Below are 19796 nucleotides of genomic sequence, written 5' to 3' on the forward strand. Positions count from 1 at the left end.
CTGTGGACATGAACGAATGCACACTGCCTACACATTGATTTCATTATCTAAGAGTGAACATAGGGTTAACTACCTCACTGTTTCACTGTGCCCATCCTATACATGATAGATAGAAACCTGCACCTGGCAGATATGTGGTAAAAATTTTGGCTTATTATTACAATCACCACAACTTTAGAAAATTTAGACTGTGTTCTATAATATGGTTTTTTTACCAAGAATCATTACACTTAGCCAAATATAAAAGAGCTTTAAATTGATTACGTTAGCTTTAATATTTAATGCTCAATATCTTCTACCATCGTGCGTGCTTAGGAATTCCGTGGTGATTTTCCACTTACATAAACACAGTTTTCAAAAATCTAAGTATTCTCTCTAAGGTGCTTAAAAAACTCCCAAACATCCAAGAATGTACTTAAGCAGTTTAATTAGCCCCTGATGGCATATAAATGAACAGTTTTTGTAAGCGCCAAGTGTAATACGGGTCATTCTAAAATGAGAAATCCCCTGTAGTCTCATAAACATCCCAAATGGAATACCTCTGAAATAAATGATTTTATCTGAAAACAAGCCTACCTTTTAAAAAAAAAATCACAGTTTTAGAGAAGCAACAAACATTTTTGAATAATCTTTTAAGTTACAGAATACAAATAGGTATATTTACATATAAAACATGTAACTGGCCATTTGAACAAAGATATGCTTTTTAGTAGGGAAAATATTAGTATACAGTTAAATTTGTCAAGCAGTTTTTATATGCACATGAGTGAGAAACAGCAAGTTCTAGGCATCTAAGAAATCACATCGAAAAGATACATAAAAGTTTACAGAGTAAAGGCATGTAAGGCCAGTAGCCAGAGAAACATAAGACAATAATTTAAAATTTAAATTTAAGCTAAAGATATTCTCCCAAACAAAAGCAACAACAATAAATAGAGGAGAAAACCAGAACATTATGGAAATAGATGTTCTCAGTCATCATCAAAAACATCTTGGAAGATTTTGGTGTGTTAGACTTTCAGGGAGGTGGTTTCACCTTGCCAAAACTCAGTAGTTACCCTTACTCAAGAGTTTACCCTAAAAAGCACTCCAGTCCCTACCATTGGGTTAACACATAAGAAAAATCAATTAAAAATAGAAATACTTTCACATAAGAAAGTATAATTTATTTTTTAAAAAAAGGCATTCAATAGTCTAGTTTGAGCTGACAACCCATAGGCATGGCAGCCAGTGCAAATCAAAAATCAAATATAAGCCACTCCTCCTGCCTATCATCCTTCCCTTCCTACTATTTAGCCATTCCTTTCTGTTCTACTATGTTAATAAAGCAACTCCCTGACTTTCAGGTGTTGACATTGTACAGCTCTGACAAAACCAAGAGAAACATCAACAGTTCTGAGGGGATCAGTGGTTATTTACTAAGAATAGTAACTGTCTCTTCTCGGTACAATGTCTACTCTGACCAGTACAAATTATATCCCAATAGGTGCCCAATCCTGAAATTACTATGCCAGGTAGCAATCACACTAATGTGCATAATAAAAAGAAATCTCATAGACTCGGGAGCATTATCAGGTGCTCACAAAAGTCCTCACAAACTCAATTCCAAGAGTTAAACTCAAGGCACATTCATTCACCAAACGTAGTCAGAATTTTACCACGCCAGGCAGCGTTGAACAGTGATTAAGGTCATCACTCCTGAGGAGCTGACATATATTACAAAGACGGAACTCAGCATTAGACAGATACGTATTATATACTAGTCATGCGATCCCATATCTAATTGTATGCATCTGTATACTTGTTAAGTCATTTATTGATAAAATACCAAGGGCCCCAGGACCAGAACATCTGTCCATAGAAGCCAAGCTTACCACTAGACAGAGACGGTGAAGAAAAGATCATGCTGAGGGTGATGTGATATGTGTGTTGCTGTTCTAAAGCAGCCCTGACCTTTACAGGAAATCAAGAGACTGTGTGGGTGTATAACTGGGGAGCAGGATGAAAGACAATGCTCAGAGGTTGTTACTCCCCTTTCATGCTAGTCTCCAGCTCCCCAAAACAAGCCTCCTAAGAACTGTGGCCCAGTCTCTAGTGCCTCTGCCCCTCACCAATGGGAGCACCTGTGCCACTGCAGCATCAGTCACAAACTGATAACCCACTTCCTCTGAGATACACACAGTCATCTTTAAAACAGGCCCTCCTGGACTTACTTTCAGAGGTTAATGCCAACTCCCTCAAACTGGCTAGGACCTTCATTAACAGCTATTCTATGTGACACAGCATTTTAATAATATACAGAGATGACTGAACTCAGAAGAAAAACCAGTAGTTAAACTCAGTCAATTCTGTTAGTGAGCCACTCCCAAGAATTATACATATGTCTATACATATAATTCGGTTTTTATATATTTTGTATATTTTATTAAATATGTGTGACTCCATATATTCAAACAGTGTAAAATATTCTGTGTATCTCTAGAGAAATGGTACTTTAGAATTTAAAATATTTGTATGAAAACACACACACACATCAAAATTTAAAATACACAGTCAGCATCCTACAATGTGAGAAAGTAGCATCTAAACAAAGCTATAACATAATTTGAATTAAATATTAATCAGATGTACAATTATAACTAATCAATTTCATGCTCTGCCATTTTAAAGGATGAGAGTGAACTGCACTATAAATTATTTATAAGAAAAAATAATCTATAATAACATTGAGCTAATTATCTCAGTAATTGCAGTATTTCAGGGCAAGGTTAGAGGGATGTGGATTCCTTGTTCGTATTTTCTGCAACCAAAATGTCATGAATAAATCATATGCTCCAACCCAATTTTCCAATACCCAAGGAATGTTTGCATCTGGCATTCTAAAAACTCCACCCCCCCAAAAAAAGGAACTGAAAATAAATCTGTACAAGGAATATAAACCCATTTCCGTGTGTGTTGTCAGCAACTAAACATCTTGACAAATAGAACTACCTCAGTCAAATTACCTTTCTTTCTTACCTACCTCCATTAAGTAAAGCTAAATGTCCTACCTTACACAATGGATATCAGGAAAACACAAGAGAATCAGTCAGTGAAACTGGCATCAGTACCAAAGACCATGCCTCATTTAAGGAAAAGGAAAAGAATGTACTAAAATGAAGGAACATTTTTAATTTTTAAATGGTTAACACATTTGTAAATATGAAAATATAGCTTATTTATATTAAACTCTTTTAATGATAAAGTTTTAATTTTAGTCTATTTACTAAAACTCAAATGGAACATATTAATTACTAAAATAAGTATTGAGAATCTTTCTTACTTCAGACTTATACTATGAACATTAATGGATTTTTCTTGCATATTTTATTCAACAATTTAGGGGAAACATGATGCTTAGCTATTTATATCAGTACATATAAATACATATTTCTTTTTTAATACTTACATAGTATATTTTTAGTATAAGTTCAAAAGGTTTCATTCAAATTGAGATAACACAGAATTTTATAATTTGAAGTAAGTATGGGATTATTAGATTAAATAAATAATACTGAATTAAGTTATTATGTTACAGATTAAATATGAAAATTCCCCATAGGCACAGCTCTTAAATGCAGGTCCATGGCTGCTGATATTACTATGGAGAGTTGTGGAAATCGTGGCAGGATAGGAAGAGGTGGCTGGAGGGGTGGGTCACTGAGGACCTATAAACCTTTCTCACTTTGGGTGATGCAACCTGAGTCGCTCCCCATGTATTCCCTACTATGATAGGCTGAATTCGTAAGAAACAGTGAGCCCAAATAAGTAATTTCTGCCTCGTTGCTGTCAAGAATTGTGTTCACAAATACAAGAAAGTAATTAAAACAGATGAGTTGCGCCAAATACGCTCCCATTAGATTGAAAATACTTCAAGGTAAAATACGTTTAATACACCTGACCTACCAACTATGATAAGCTTAGCAACACGATTACAGCAGCATGGTTGCTAAGGTAGGAAAGCATGCACTGAGCCACCAGTAGTTACATGTTGCATGTACTCTGAAGGTCTTGGAAATGCTTAGACTGGGTGTGATGGCAGCATCGGAAATCCCCGTACTTGAAAGGCTGAGTCTGAAGGTCTACAAATTTGAGACAACATAGCAAGACACACACACACACACACACACACACAGAGAGAGAGAGAGAGAGAGAGAGAGAGAGAGAGAGAGAGAGAGAGAGAGAGAGAGACTGACTAACAGAGTTGTATAATCACAAACAGGACCTCTTATTAGAGTTGATTATAGAAAAGTTCTAGAAAGTCAGAGGCATACGGCCGAGATCATGAAAAAACCAGGGTAATTTTTGTACAATTTCTCCATTCTTTGAGAAACAAATATGTACACTTTACCTGAGCCCCTTTCAACACAAAGTACACACTGCCTTTCTTTGTCGTTGCCTGGAAAGGATCCTTTTATAGGATCTTTACTGACAAAGATTCAGTAACAATACATCCATTGTGACCACCCTAAGACCTACAAGGTACACATACATTAAACAGGAATTACAGACAACTAAAGACTTAACCACAATAAGGGTTACATACCGTGAGAAAGCAATACAGGGCTGTGCCAGGAAGGTTAACCTTGACATGTGTTGGGGGCAGAAATGGAGGTTTACAGAAAAGGAACTCTGGAGGAAGCCATGGCTCAGCTCTGAAGCAATAAATAGTTCCTTCCAGATCAAAGGGATGGGAGTTGAGTTCTAAGCCACCATGCCAAGATTACACAGATCCTTGCAAATCGTGTTAAAGAATTTAAGCTTTAAAAAGAAGTAAAAACCTCTGAATGAACAATCTAGACACATGTACTTGTTTTCAACTATAGAGGATTATTGCAGACATTCCAACGAGAAGTGATATTGATGATAACTTGGAAGCTATCAAAGGCAATGGGGTTGAGTGGAAAGATTCTAAAGCTACTTAGGAAAAATATCAACCTGTTCTCAAACAGACATAGGGAGATGGAGAACTGGACGACGCGAAGAATCAATATCAGCTTTCTGGTTTGACGTGTAGGTTGGCTGGTAATTAATCATCAAAGTTTTCAAAGAAGAAAGAAAGTAAAGAAAAGTAAATGATAAACATCAAAATAGGTGACCTGGAGGGGCCACCAGTCTTTCCAAATGCAGATGAGATGGGAGATCAAAGCCATGGGTAAAAGAACATTGTGGAAAGTAAAGACAAACTGAGTACATGAACCTAAAGAGGTGTTTCTGGTCATACAAGGTAATTCAAAAGCAAAAGACAAATTTCCTATAATAAATGCTTATTGCTGTTGGCCTTGGTCATTTAATCCTTAGAGAAAAAAATGAGTCAGCCACATAAATAAGAAGAAAGTCGTGAGACCTACTGTGCTTTCTCTGCATGACCCATCTTTTAAGACTAGCTTTAAACTTAACTGCTGAGCTTAGGTTATATGCAGCAAGAAACACTCTTGGCAAAGCCACGACATGACGGAAAAGAGAGTATTTCACAAATAAGGCCAAGTGCTCCCAAGAAGTAAATCATGCCTATTATAAAAGACAAAGTTAGAAACTAGAAGTCAAGGCAATAAGGCCCTTATGATATGGTCAGTACCAATATAACACCTCCTCTGAACTGTCCATGTTGGGATCTGGAGTAAGACTCCAGTATGCTCTTCAAGATACTAAAGGAGATGGAGCGATAACTCCATTGGCAAGGTCCCTGCCACAGAAGCATGAGGACCTGAGTTGGGTCACCACTGTCTACATACAAAGCAATATACGTTGGTGAACACTGTCAGACCTAGCGCTAGGGAAGTGGAGGCAGGTACATCCATGTAATGTGCTGACAACTAGCCTAGTTAAATCTGTAAGCTACCGGTCCCAGTAAGAAACCCTATCTCATGAACACGCCTTTAATCACAGCACTTGGGAGGCAGAGACTGGTGGATCTCCGAGTTGAACACCAGCCAGGTCTACAGAGTAAGTTCAGGGATACACAGAGAAACCCTGTCTTTGGGAGAAAAACAAAAACAAAAGATAACCCTATCTCAAAAGTAGATAAAAAAACAAAAACAAGCAGGATAAACAGCTCCTGAAGAGCACCATCCAGGGTTGACGACTGGCCTCCACAAGCACACATAGAGGCACCCATCTGGCATACACATCATATACAGACCACAAATGTAGACACACACACACACACACACACACACACACACACACACACACACACACACACACACTCTGCTGATGGAGCAAAGGAAACTTCTCAGAAGTCCAGATGGAAGCAGACCATTCTCAGGACAACAGGATGATGATGAGCACCATATTTCCAAACTTGCACTACACAGGGACTTTCCTTCTCCCACTGTCACCCAGAGCATTGTGAGAAGACAAGAGATGACTAATTGCTTTTGGGACCCCTCTACACATGTTTAAATCCTCTACATGTTTTTAGTAGCCGTGAACTATTGAATGGCTACTCCTCGTTGTCAACCTGACTGGATCTGAATCACCTAGGAAACACACCTCTGGAATATACCTTTGAGATTATTTCTGAAATCGGTTTAAAGTGAGGTGGGAAGACTTATGCTGGATGCAGGCAGCACAGTCACTAGATCTGCGGTCTCAGGCTGAATGTAAAGGGGTGAAGGAAGCAGCCAGATGAGTGCCAGCAAGCTCTGTTCTCTGCTTCCTCCCCGTCAGGGGTAAGGAGTACTAGCTAATGATTTTCATTGCCAGTATATGCTGGGCTCTCAAGCACTGGGCCAAAGTAACTCTTTTCTCCCTTAGTTCTTTTGGTCACAACAAGAAGAAAAGTAACTAACAGTAATATTCATCAATACTACACCCCGAAATCCTACCCCATAGGAGGTATTATTAAAACTTTGTTTATAGAAATATTTCCCAATTTATCTAATGCTCCAAGGAACAATTTATTGGATCCTACTTTGAGATGGAGCACAAAGAAATACTGAAATGTGAACCGTGCCAGTAACAACAGACTTGTAAAACCAAAAAGTAGACTTTTGTCTGTAGACTATATACTGATAAATGAGGCATATATATATATATAGCTTGACAACTATTTGTCCAGATTTTAAATCTTGTTGTTTGTGAGAAGATGGCTAGTACTGGTGGAATATTAGAGGTCATTTCACATGCAGCCATATAAGGCGTTAAGACTTCTAAGTTTGCCTTCTATCCTTGGGTAGCGTTAAGATTTCAGAAATCCCAACACTCAGGAGGCAGAGGTGGGTGGAGCTCTGTGAGTTTGAGGCCAGCCTGGTCTATAAGGAGAGTTCCAGGACAGCCAAGGCTATTACACAGAGAAATCCTGTCTCAAAAAAAAAAAAACAACAACAACAACAACAAAAACAAAAAACAAAAACAAAAAACAAAAACAAACAAAAAACAAAAACAAACCAAAAAAAAAAAAAACAAATTTTCAGAAATCCACTTTTTAATATGTATTGGCATGGCAAATAGCAGATGGTACAATGGCTATTCCTTAGCTATCCAGTAGGCACAATTCAAAACCCTTTATATACATCGTGTTATGTAATACTTCTATGTTTTTCAGCTATCATTATGAAAAGGAACCTGAGGCACTGATATTTTAAAAATGGAGAATGTCTTATTTGGGCTCTTGGTTCCAAAGGCTTTATCTGTGTTCTGTTCTGGTTCGTTGGGCTCATAGCTGTACAGTACATTGGGATGCTATATACCCCATAGCAACCAGAAATATAAAAAAGGAAGCAAGAGTTGTGGGCCCACATACCAGTGGTTCTCAAGCACTTGGGGTTGCGTCCTTTCACAGGGGGCCTGTATCTGATATTCTGTAATCAGATATTTATACTACAATTCACAGCAGTATCAGAATTACAGTTATGAAGGGGCAACAAAATAATTTTTATGTTTGGGGGTTAACACCACAGTAAATGTATTAAAGGGTTATAGCATTAGAAAGGTCTAACAGCTGTAACATACAAAGTAACATACAAAGTCACTTGAACTTATCTACCATCCTTCCACGGGGCTCTACTTCCTTAATAATCCATCTCTTAGGAACAGTGTGACAGGCCTGGAGCCCAAGCCTTCAACACCTGTGTCTGCAGCAGAGTTTTCAGATACTCGACAGGAGCTCCCAACGCCTCTGTAGGGTAAGGAAAAGTAGTGCTTTGCACAGAGATATTGAATAACCTCAGTAAGGTTGCAACACTGTTAAGCAAGCGTTCATCCGGTTCTTGAAAACAAGCACTTGTTTTAGCATAATGACAAGATGACTTTCACCACCTCTGAAGAGTTTCCATAAAGTCTTCTACAGGGTTATGAAGCAATACAAGGCGCTGCAGAGATGGCAGAGCAGTGAGGAGCCCTAGCTGCTCTTCCAGAGGATCCAAGTTCAATTCAGAGCCCACATACGGCTCATAAGCCTCTGTAACTCCAGGTCCACGGATCCTACATCCTCGCCTGGGCATCCATGGACACTGGGTATCCATGTGATGCACAGATAGATATACATGCAGGCAGAGCACCCATACAAATAATATAAAAATAATTTTAAAACATAGAAAACAGCAATGTCTTCTTTAAATAGATCATAGAAATGCACTCTTGGTCATTAAAACTGGGGCAGCTAGAAGAATCACAAAGATGTAGTTTTGAGAGAATCTATTCATGCAAGACTGTGAAGAGACTTTAGTGGTAATCAGAACTTAAAAAGGAAGAAAAGGAAAAAAATTGGTCTATGGTCCACTAATGCAACCGATTCAACTCACAATCTGAGGTTCTTCACCTGCTTTGAATAAAAGAAAAAGAGGGAGGAAAAGAAGTGCCTACAAGTTCTCAACCCACAGGCCACGCAAATATCCCACCTCCACCCTCATGTTTTCACTACTGCTGTTTTCTTTCTCTTGCTCTTTCTGGAGGCAGATCTCAAGGGAAAGTCAAATATTCCGAGAAACTCTGTAAGCAAGGCTCAATAAAGCTACAACATGAAGTGCCCTTCCATTTGAAAACCAAGAAGTCACTTGGGGAAACAACAGCAATATTAAGTTAATATAATCAAAATATTCTCAGTCTCCTTTTACCTAAAGTGTGGGCTCCTATTCTGCTTTTCTGGTGTTTGAATGGAGTAAGAATTTTACAAACAGTACCTCAATAGGACTTACACTAAATATAGTACAATATTACCCAGAGAAGACCACAGGTACTGAACAGAGACACCTTGAGACAGAATTTAAATCCTGTTTGGCAAGGGAACTGTCTTTTCCTACTTGGTTTTTAACTCCTTGGCTTTTATTTTAATTTTTTTCCAAGGTTGACTGGATAAGGTTTGAAATGTCCTCACTGAGGAATACTAACTATCTCGATCATAAACCTTTATTTCTCTTGACAAGTGTAAAATGTCATATGCACTATTAAAGCTTCAATTTCAAGCTAGGTTAAACACGACACAACTCAAAATGTGACAAAGGCTACATTTCTCCTTTAGAGACTAAGGAGCTGAATAGAAACTGCTTTATTTTACTTAACTGCTTAAACATCAGATCCACTTTATTAAAAATTAGGGCCCACTTAATGGCCAACTTCAAACACATGAGCTACCATATTTTTAAAAACAGCTTCTCTCTATAATCAGAATGAAAATGAATGAGCGATTTAGGCAATATCATAGGATTAAAGCAAATTAACTAATAACTTCTTGTTAACATAGTGTGTAACAGTAATATTAACGACAGTGACTGGATAATCTTTTATTCTGTGCCTCTTTTTACTACAACAAATCATTTTTAGCCATGTTAATTTAAAAGTTAGAGGGAGCGATTAAATGGCTTCCAAGTGACCCTACTAATATGTTTCCATTTTCATTAATAAAAGCTACTTTTACCAGAATTTGGATTTAAATAAATTTAAAGTAAACAAGAGAACCTAGTATTTCACTTTTGGATATGTTAAGCAAATACCGACGGTCATGAACTTACTAACAGCACTTGACATTTTGCAGATATTACTTTCCTTGCTAAACATTAATAATAAAACATGGAATAGTCTAGTCTGATTAACATCCCACTAGTTGTAATTGCCTCATATTTATTTATAAACATTTTGTATAGTAAACACTATTTGTCCTTACTTATCCAAGAAAGTATCTTTTTCCACACTTCTCAGCCTAATGCCCATTTCATCTGTCCCCTCTTACTTGCTCCTGTTTCTGCTCCCCTACTCCCTGCTGTTGCTTGTCGTCCATTCTTGGAGTTGCTGCATCTGTTTCATTCGCCTGCATCCTGCACCCTCTCCTTGTTACTCTAATCACCTCCCTCTACATCCTGCCTGAACTTTTCTTTCCAAGGGTTGCTATTTGTGGCCCATAATGTCCTGTCTCTCCTGTCTCTTCCTCACTCCTCTACCTCCTCCCAATCCTCACTGCTTTAGCTCAGATAAAGCCTTCTCTCAAAAGTCTACCACACTGATAAAGGAAGAGAATTTCCTGTCCAAGAAATGCATTTATCCCTGCTGTCATTTCTCTTTTATATTATTAAATCATATAGGTTTCTCTGCGTAACCTTGGTTGTCCTGGACTTGCTTTATAGGCCAGGCTGGCCTTAAACTCCCAGCGATCCACCTGCCTCTGCATTCCTGAGTGCTGGGACTAAAGGCTTGCGTCATCATCATGCCTAACTCATGTGTAAAACTCCACTACACTGTGCTAACATTCCCAAGGCGCATTTGTGAGTCCAGGAAAGGACAAGAACTCTGAACTTCAGTGAGAAAATCCAGCTTGATTTTTTCTCAAATTTTGTTTACATTTCAAAATGAAACGTGCTGGATAAATTAATGCTAACGCACACCAGAGTGTCTCCATCTTGAATGTAATATGATTCACACTGTAAGTGGTAAAACACGGGCCTGTCCAAATGGAACCCAGCATTTGGAAATCTTGATGCTTACCCATGGTCCATAGTCTGTGAAGGAGGGCTCCACGTTCTGCCTCAGGTTTGCAGGCTTTCTCTGGCCTGATGCTGTTCATCCTCACTGTTGTGCAGACTCAGAATGACTATCATACATGTTTCTACCATTTTTATATATACTGTGGCTTCTAGATTTCTATTTTCCATTTATGGCTTATCTTAATCATTCTCATTTTTTCCTTCATTTCTTGTTTCATTTGCCACAAACCTAAGCTGAATTATATGAGATAGAAAACATTACTGTACTGAGATCTTCCTTAGATTCTTCATTAAATCTGCTTTATTAAAGAGAACTCCTTGACTATTATAGAAGTTCTTAAGTCAGCATATACAGCCAAAGCAAAAGACAATGAGTCACAATGTTGTACAAAATAATCACTGACTTCATTGGGTAGGGGGTGGGGAAGGCTGCAAGATTTCTAAGTGCTATTTTACACACATAAAGTACCCAAAAAGCCTCACGAAAATTGGGTACTGTCAACACAGGAACCATTTTATACCAATCAGAGAGCTTAATCCTCTTCATTTTCTATTTAGTAGTCATTAGAGTCTGTCTACCTTCCCTAAAGGAGGTTACTACACACCAGAGCATAAGAATAAATTCCTTGGGCTTTTGTATTAATTGTTAACTAAAGTCCTTGCCTGTTATATGTATCCAAAAGACATTTAATCATTCCAGAAGTTTGAATAAGAAAATTTTTTTCTAGGAAAATAATATCTTGCAAATACATTTTAAACAAATTTTATTGAGAGGTAGAGAGAGAGTTGAGAGCCAGATATTTTTGTAGGACATGTGAGGCACTTACTGGGCTTGATCCCAGAGACACAGTCATAATTACGAACATTTTATTGAAACTTCATATTTACCCATCTTTTTGACACACTAGCTATATATCAATTTGCCACAGGTGTGTGTAAAACAGGTAGTGGTAAAATCAGTGTGTTAAGCACGTCCTGAACCTGAAACACGAACCTTTCCCTGTGTTGGGAACTTGCATGCTCTTCCAGTAATATGGACATACACTCGAGTCACTGTGTCCAGGTGGTACCCTACTGTATTGTACAAGGCAGTTAATTTTCCCTGGCTGGCTTTGTTTCGGTGATGTGACTGTATGAATGGGAATGGTCCCTGTTGACTAATGTATTCTAATGGTCATTAATGGTCCCTAATTGGTGGAACTATTTTGGGAAAAATAGGAGATGTGGCCTTCTTAGAGAAGGTGCGGCCTTGTGGAAGGAGATACGGGGGTATGCTTTGGGGTTTCAGAAGCTTGTGCCAGGTCAGTCTCTCACCTTCTGCCTCCAACTCACACATCCTCCTCCAGCACTATGCCTGCTTGCCTGCAACTGTGCTACCTGACATGAGGGTCATGGACTCACCCTCTGAAATTGTAAGCCAGGCCCCAATCAAACACTTTAGTTGATATGCTGGCTTGGTATGGTGTCCCTTTCCAAGCAATTGAAAAGTTGCTAAGACAGGCTTCCTTAATGAGATTAACTTCATCATTTTAACAAATGAGTGAAACCACATGATGCTCACCATTGTGTGTCTGTTTATTTCACTAAGCGTGATGACCTACAGTACAGCGTCCTGCAAAGGACAAAATTTCATTCACATAGCACCTCCACCTGGTCCTTTAAGGCATGGATGGATACTGCCTAGATAGCCAGTGTGTCCCACTGACTACTTAGCAGCCTATGGTAGGAGATGGTAGAAACTTTAGGATATGGGGCCCAGGGAATGAAAGTGAGATTATTGGGGTCTGATTCCCTTGAAAGTGATCTTGACCCTTTGTTTTCTCTTTTTGTTTCTATCTGACACAAGGTAACTGCTTATTCAACTGTTCTCTGCTATGTACTGCCTCACCAGAGACCCAAACTGAGAAAACCAAAGAAATTCATGGCACTGTGGAGCACATACATTAAATCTTTCTATCTTTTAATTTTATCATTTTAGAACGCTGGTTGATGCAGATATCCAGTCAATTCCATACGGTGAATATTGTGAATAGTTACCCAATCACAAGGAGCCCACATTGTAGGCACTGTGCTTGCAATGCAGTGTTTGAGATTGCACAGGGTTTGAAATTTACAAAATTTCTGGCTGAGAAGCAAGTGAAAAGTGTAGCTCCTTCCTTGAAGTGGTGTTTGGATGCTTCACCATTCTCATTATAAATGAACTACAACACATCTGAGTTACATGGTAGATTCATTGGGGCCACGGATGACACTTGGTACTGAGGATAAATTTCCACTCTGAGGCAGGGGGTTGAACACCTGTGCTGCACGCGACAGGAGCATTCCAAGCCAGGGCTGAGCACAAGACAAGTAGAGGGCTGGAGCGCAGGTACACTGAGTCAGTGACCAGTAAAATAAGGGGCAATTGTGATATTTCAGATAAGTAACTGCAATGTTTTAGGATTGTGATGGTCATACTAATCACTGGGAACCATCAAACTATCAAGCTGCAGTCCAACTGCCAATGACACTTGCACAACCATAGACTCGTTCTTGCTTTATAATCCCTGGTAACTGCATCTCTTATAAATTCTTAGCTTCTATTTCCCCCTCCAAAGTGCAAATCAAACCCTCCCTTTTCCCCTCATCTCCTACCACCATTTTCCAACTGTCAACACTTCTACAAGCACCCTAACTGATCTCCTCTAATCATTTTCTAACCCAGCCTATACACCAGGTATTCTCAGGAACCACACAGGTGATGTCTATAAAACTGCCAATCAGATTAAGTCACCGCTAGCATTATCACAGCTTCTGTGGCATTCTTCCATTGAACATGGAGCGTCCTTACTGAGGCTATAAAGTCTGCGTTTCATAGCCCTGACCACCCCGTATCCATTTTTCTTACGCATACAGTAGACTAAGAATGTATTATTTTCTAAAGTATGTCCAAGTTTATCATGTTCTCATGGATCTTCAGATATACTCTTCATTTAGTTTGAAATAGTTTTTTTCCTTTCAATAATACCCTCATTGAACTCAGCACTCCGCTCTTCTTTCTCTCCATTGTGACATTTTTCACAATTAAGCAGAGCATTTGTTTGTATGGCTAGTTGTGTATTCTCAACTCAGTCCCTTCTCCTGTCATGATTAACACATGATTTGTTTTGCAGTTTTTAATTATTAATTTTTTTATTCACCAGGAAAGGGCTAGAGCTTGTAAGAATGATTAGAAAAATATTTAAGAAAAAATGTTTTAATAGCCTATACTTTAGCTATATGTTCTCTACACTTTTACATTTAACTTGCTTTTAAAATACAACATTACGAAAAGTTGCCTCTGTGGAGTAACAGACAGAAGAACTTTATTGCACAAAGACATTTAACCATGCGGTATTTTAACTTGACAAATTTATAGATAAAACAATTTCAGCTGCTAAGTAATGACAGGCTTGATTCAGGTATGTTCTATTTGATTAAAATTAATTATACTAAGAAAGTATGCCCATAGTAAATAAACGTGTTCTGCAAGAAATGTTTTGAAATGAACACCAATGACCGCAAGTCATTTTAAACATGTAAGAATGAGTTCCAGCCCTTAAATCATCAGCAAATGACAAGGACTTTAAAAAGAGAGAGAGTTATTCTATAAGCTCCGGGAGATAACACGATCCTCCTTTTGTCTTGCTAGCTTTTAAAGGCAGTGCTGTTGCTACAATGAGATCTCACCAAGAATTTCACATAAATAAGTAAACGTGGCTTGATTCTGAAAACCTCCAGGGGCTTCATGTCTATGTATCAACTATCATTGAAATAGTTATCTTCAGACATTTCAGCATGTACACATATCATCCCATTGATGAAATGGGGTGATTCAGGAGACTCATAAGGGAATATGTCACCAGTACCCAGGATGACTGTGTTGACTCTGCTCCAAGTCAGTATATGGACTAACATTCAGTTGGTGGCGGCTTTCGAACATTCTGTCCAGAAATCTAACTTAACTGTCATCTATGCTCACGTCCTATCTGTTTCAATATACTTAAAGTCTGCTGGAGTTGTGGGAGAAAGGACTGAGGGCTTAGGTTGTGGCTCGGTGGGAGAGTGTTTGCCTAGTGTAATCCAAAAAAGGGAACACAAAAAAAAGAAAGAAAGAAAGATAAAAGGAAATGGAGTATTATGACAGATAATATTGAATCATAAATAAAATTCTATATAGAGTATCTGATTATACGACCGTTATCTACATAATGCAAGTCTATTCACTGAGATTTCAACTGTAGTAAATTTTGGGAGTAAAATTTGAAGACTAAGCAGTCTTGTTTCTGTGTCCTTGAAAGATGCTTCCGTGAGTAAAGGTTCCCCTTTGCCAAGCCTGATGGATGACGTGAGCTCCATGCCCAAGACCACATAGCAGGCTCTCCTATGTCCAGCCCTATCAGGAGCTCGCTGTGGCATGCACATGTGAACACAAAATGAATACAAAAAATATACAAAGATGTGTTCTTTAATGAGCACTTATTATTTTTATTAAAAAAAATATAAAATAGAATTTTATACATTTTTGTTTGGTTGGTTAGGTTTTCTTACTTTAAGACTTTAAAAAAAAATCATCTTCTTTAACCTGTGATTCGGACTAAAGATAACCTCTAACATGCCCTGAATCAAAGATATATATGGAAAGGTTGATATATGAAATGAAAACAATGACAGAGTTTTGTAAGTCAAGAAGTCCACTATGTATTTGAGCTGATAACCTGTTGTTGAAGAGTAGTCTTCAGGTAGACCATAACATGACAATTAATACTAGTCAACATGGAATTCTTGGCAAACTCAGCCCTTTCCTCCTGAAATACCTGTTAAACGTCCTACTCTACTGAGTTCATCATGACTGACATCTGAGTCTACCTCTCTGCCTCATAATGACTCTTAAAAGCACAAAGCTCAAAAGTGCAAATATTTTATATGTGTTTTATTAAGAGGCATCTAGGTTGAATGGAAGGACCTGAGGTTCTGATTACTGAACAAAATTCTCTTGTTTCTGTCCTATTAATACACAGAGGCCTCTCGATGACATGTTTATAACTGGCTTATTTTATAGTCAGGAATGCTGGTACATTCCTTTAATCTAAGAACCTGGCAAGCAGAGACAGGTGGATCTGAGTTCAAGACCAGCTTAGTGTATATAGTAAGTTCCAAAACTACAGTGAAACACAGTCTCAATATAAATAAAATAAATGTGGCAGATTTCCCCCATTCAATATCACCAGAACCATTTGGACTCCTAGAGGAACATTTCCATCTCTCATGGAATGTATTTTGTAAATATATTATTCTATTGCCAATACTTATGTCTATTTTACATATAAGGTTAACTTGCTTTGCCTTGCCTTCCTATTCTATTTAAATGAAGAAAATTAGACAGTTGTGATTCTAAATTGCTTCGGGAAGTATTATTTATTAATAGTATCAAAAGACTATAACATACTAAAAGGAGTAGAAAACATTTCTTTGACATGCATTTTACCTCAAAGTCTTGTTTTCAGAAATGCAGTTAATAAAATGGAAAAAGACTGTCGTTGATTAGTTGATACGATGATTATTTTCTGAGCAATAGAGTACTCCTCTAGTTTTGTTACTAAGATAGTGAGCAGATGTCTGCCAGGTCCTGAGGGAATGTCTCTTCCTCAGGAGAAAACAGCTTAAATAGGAAGCAAATAACCATATGCCGACTGCTCCCTGCTTCACAGATGACATCGAGAGCCATGTTCTACAGTGGGACCCACGAGGGGCAAGGTTCAAATTAATTTTTTCTTAAAAGTCAGAGTAATAACCCAAGCTCAAAGCGCTTGTTAAACATAACTTGTATCAAAGAATTGTGCTACCAATTTATATGGGGCACAAAATAATTTTGAGCATAGAAGAACAGATAAATAAGCAGTTCCTTAAAACATTCCTTAAACTCTACAATAGTATAATTCATCACAAGCTAGAAAATGTGGCTGGCAGGAAGACCACTCTAAACAGCTAGTGTTGAAACGGACTGAGACACATAGGAGTTTTCATAAATCATAAAAGATAATATCTTCAAATTACTTGATCTGTTTAGATTTATCAGCCACATATTATTCCCACTCTTCAGAAAATAATAACTGAAAGACAATTTAGGAAAATACACCTGGTACTAAAGGCTCCTTTCACTTGCAAAGCAGAAGTTTCCAAACTTCTTGGTATAAATCCTAGAAATAAGCTCTGCCAAGCATTTCTTGTTCCAAGTTTCAGGTTGTATAATTCTATACAGTAAGTACAACTGCATCACAATTGAGGGTTTTGCTTGCATGTTTGGTTTGGTTTTTAAGAAGAGGGAATGCAGTTTTCACTACAGGACAAGGGCATGCCTACAAATATCATTTCTCTTGCTTATCGTTGCAATTCAGATGACAACAAAACAAGACATTCCTAAAGATAACCAAACAATCCATGCAGTTTTCTAGCTACATTATCTCTAACAAAAAAATATCAATGTGCAATAAACAAGAATATTATTACTTCTACATAGACATTAAGACAAAAGGAGCATTCTATTTTTTTTTTAAGTTTAAGGGACTGACAAATATTAGGAATCAAGAACCCCAGTTGTTGTTACAGCTGTAAAACTTGGTTGAAACACAAGCAAAACACAGATTAAATGTTTTGAAAGGCATTACCAACAACTGCTCTGTGAGAGCCACACTGCCTCAAGACACTTCTGTTAATGCTGTTACTGAGGCTGCAGCATCACTGTGAAATTACATGCAGTCTCTGGCTTCCTGTCGGAGCCTTAGGGAGTGTAAGCACAGTTCTTATTTTACTCATGGTACCTAAACTAAGGAAACATGTAGAAAAACAAAGAGTAACAGAACACTCTAGGAAAAAAAATAAAAGCCAAACATTAACAGTATTCCCAGGCTTATTTGTAACTACAGTAGGGCTGACAATCAACAGAGCTGATCAATTATGTACCATACAAAGAGGCTGGTTTGGGTTGTACAACATAAACATCCTGAAAATGGGGCAAGAACAATACTAATTGTCAAAAATAAATGAGTAAAATAGTATGAATTAAATTGCTACACATTAATTTACAGTGTGCAAAAGAAGATTTTTTTTTTTTACTAAATAAGTTTCTAAACTTTACAAACACACAAAAGTCTTTCTCAGGGTAGGGTGATGAGAGCAAACGTACTATCCAATAAACAAGGGTTTCTTCTGATGGCTGCATTTAGACTAGTATGAAAAATATTTGGCCTAAATGCTATGCAAACCTCTTCAAGTCTCAGAAAATTATTATCTTTAATGAGGACACATATATCAAACTCCCATTAATACCATACTGAATTTGAGAAAAAAATGTTTATATATTTCTCTCTTTATAAGTATAGGAATTATTCTAAGTATTATCTTACAACATTTTAAAATTCATTCTATTACATTCAGTAAATTCTGATATTCACTTTTATTTGGAGCACAGTGACAAACACAGTGTGGAAATATGTGGGTTAGGTATAAGGGGCTCTGAATTAGGTCTCAATTTCCATGGACATATTTACTAAGACTCTCGAGGTGATGGTACATTGAACTTAGATAGAAAGCTTAACTGGAAACTGATATTATCTTTAAAGTACACTCACAGAAGCCAGGCAGAACAAAACAAAACAAACAAAAACCCAGGCACCTAAAGGCTAAGGCAGGCAGCCTACCCTGACAATCAGGGTGAAGCTGGAGGTGTTTTTAACAGGAAGCTCGAGAAGGGGCAGGTTGATCAAATCAAGTCTCTAAGTTTCTCCTAAATATTGAAAATGGCAAAAGTGGGCCAGGAATCAACAGGGAAACAATGCATGGTCTTTGCTATTTTTGCTGCCACACACTTCATTGCCTTTGGTTTTCCTTCTGGCATTCAGTGTTTAGTTTGGTTTGTTTTGGGGGTCCTTTTTTTTTTTTTTTTTGGTTCTTTGCTGTTGTTGTTGTTTTAACACAATTAAGAAACAACCTCCATCTTCTCTATCCATTTTTCTGATCCCTTGAACTTATTTTTGAATGTTACCTACCTAATGTTACCTCCATGAGAAATAATTATTCTATAATGAAAATAAGATGAAAATTACAGAGGTGCAAACGATAACTGTCAAAACACGTGCACGTTTATAAACAGAAAAACATTTAAATGTTTTATTATATTCCATTTAAAGTTTAAATGTTTTAAGTTTAAAACATAAAAGTGTAATCACTTTCTGTTCTGAGAATAGCTTCCACACCTCTTATAAATTTAGTTCTGAGACCTTTGCTTCGAGCAAATCAATAAGAAAAGGACAGTTCGGTTTGTTGTTTATGAATTTAAATAAGAAACATAACTGTGGGTTTCATGTAAACACTTTTATAATGCAAAATGGGTAAAGTGGCACAGGCCTGTAACCCCAGATTTCAGGAGATTGAGACAGGAAACATGAAAGCTCAAGGCTAACATGCAGTACACAGTGAAACCATGTCTCAGAACAAAACAAATAACAACAAAAATCATGTGAAAGGCTAGTTTTGACATTGTCTAATGTGATTATTTTTATTTGATTTACTTACATTTTATATTTTCACTTAATATCAGACATCTTGGGTAATCTAATGTGATTACCACAAACTTTGGGGGATTGTCAAACCTTTTACTATTATGGAGCTGATTCTATATTAATATTGTGATTAATTTATAAATTTAACCACTATTTCTGTATGGTTCCATGTGTCCAGGTTCTATGTGAATAGGTAAAGATTATGAAAAGTTGGGGCTGGAGAGATGGCTCAGTGGTCAAGAGCACTGGCTGCTCTTCC

The 19796-nt window shown here is 37.5% G+C and overlaps 1 protein-coding gene across 7 annotated transcripts in view; it reads right to left on the reverse strand.

The window, feature by feature from the left end:
* ROBO1 (roundabout guidance receptor 1) overlaps positions 1-19796 on the reverse strand; it is a 994953-nt gene that overhangs the window by 289680 nt on the left and 685477 nt on the right. The gene's annotated exons all lie outside the window — the stretch shown is intronic.

The sequence above is a fragment of the Acomys minous genome, assembly GCF_964271855.1.
Source record: "Acomys minous genome assembly, chromosome: 11".
NCBI classification, from domain to species: domain Eukaryota; kingdom Metazoa; phylum Chordata; class Mammalia; order Rodentia; family Muridae; genus Acomys; species Acomys minous.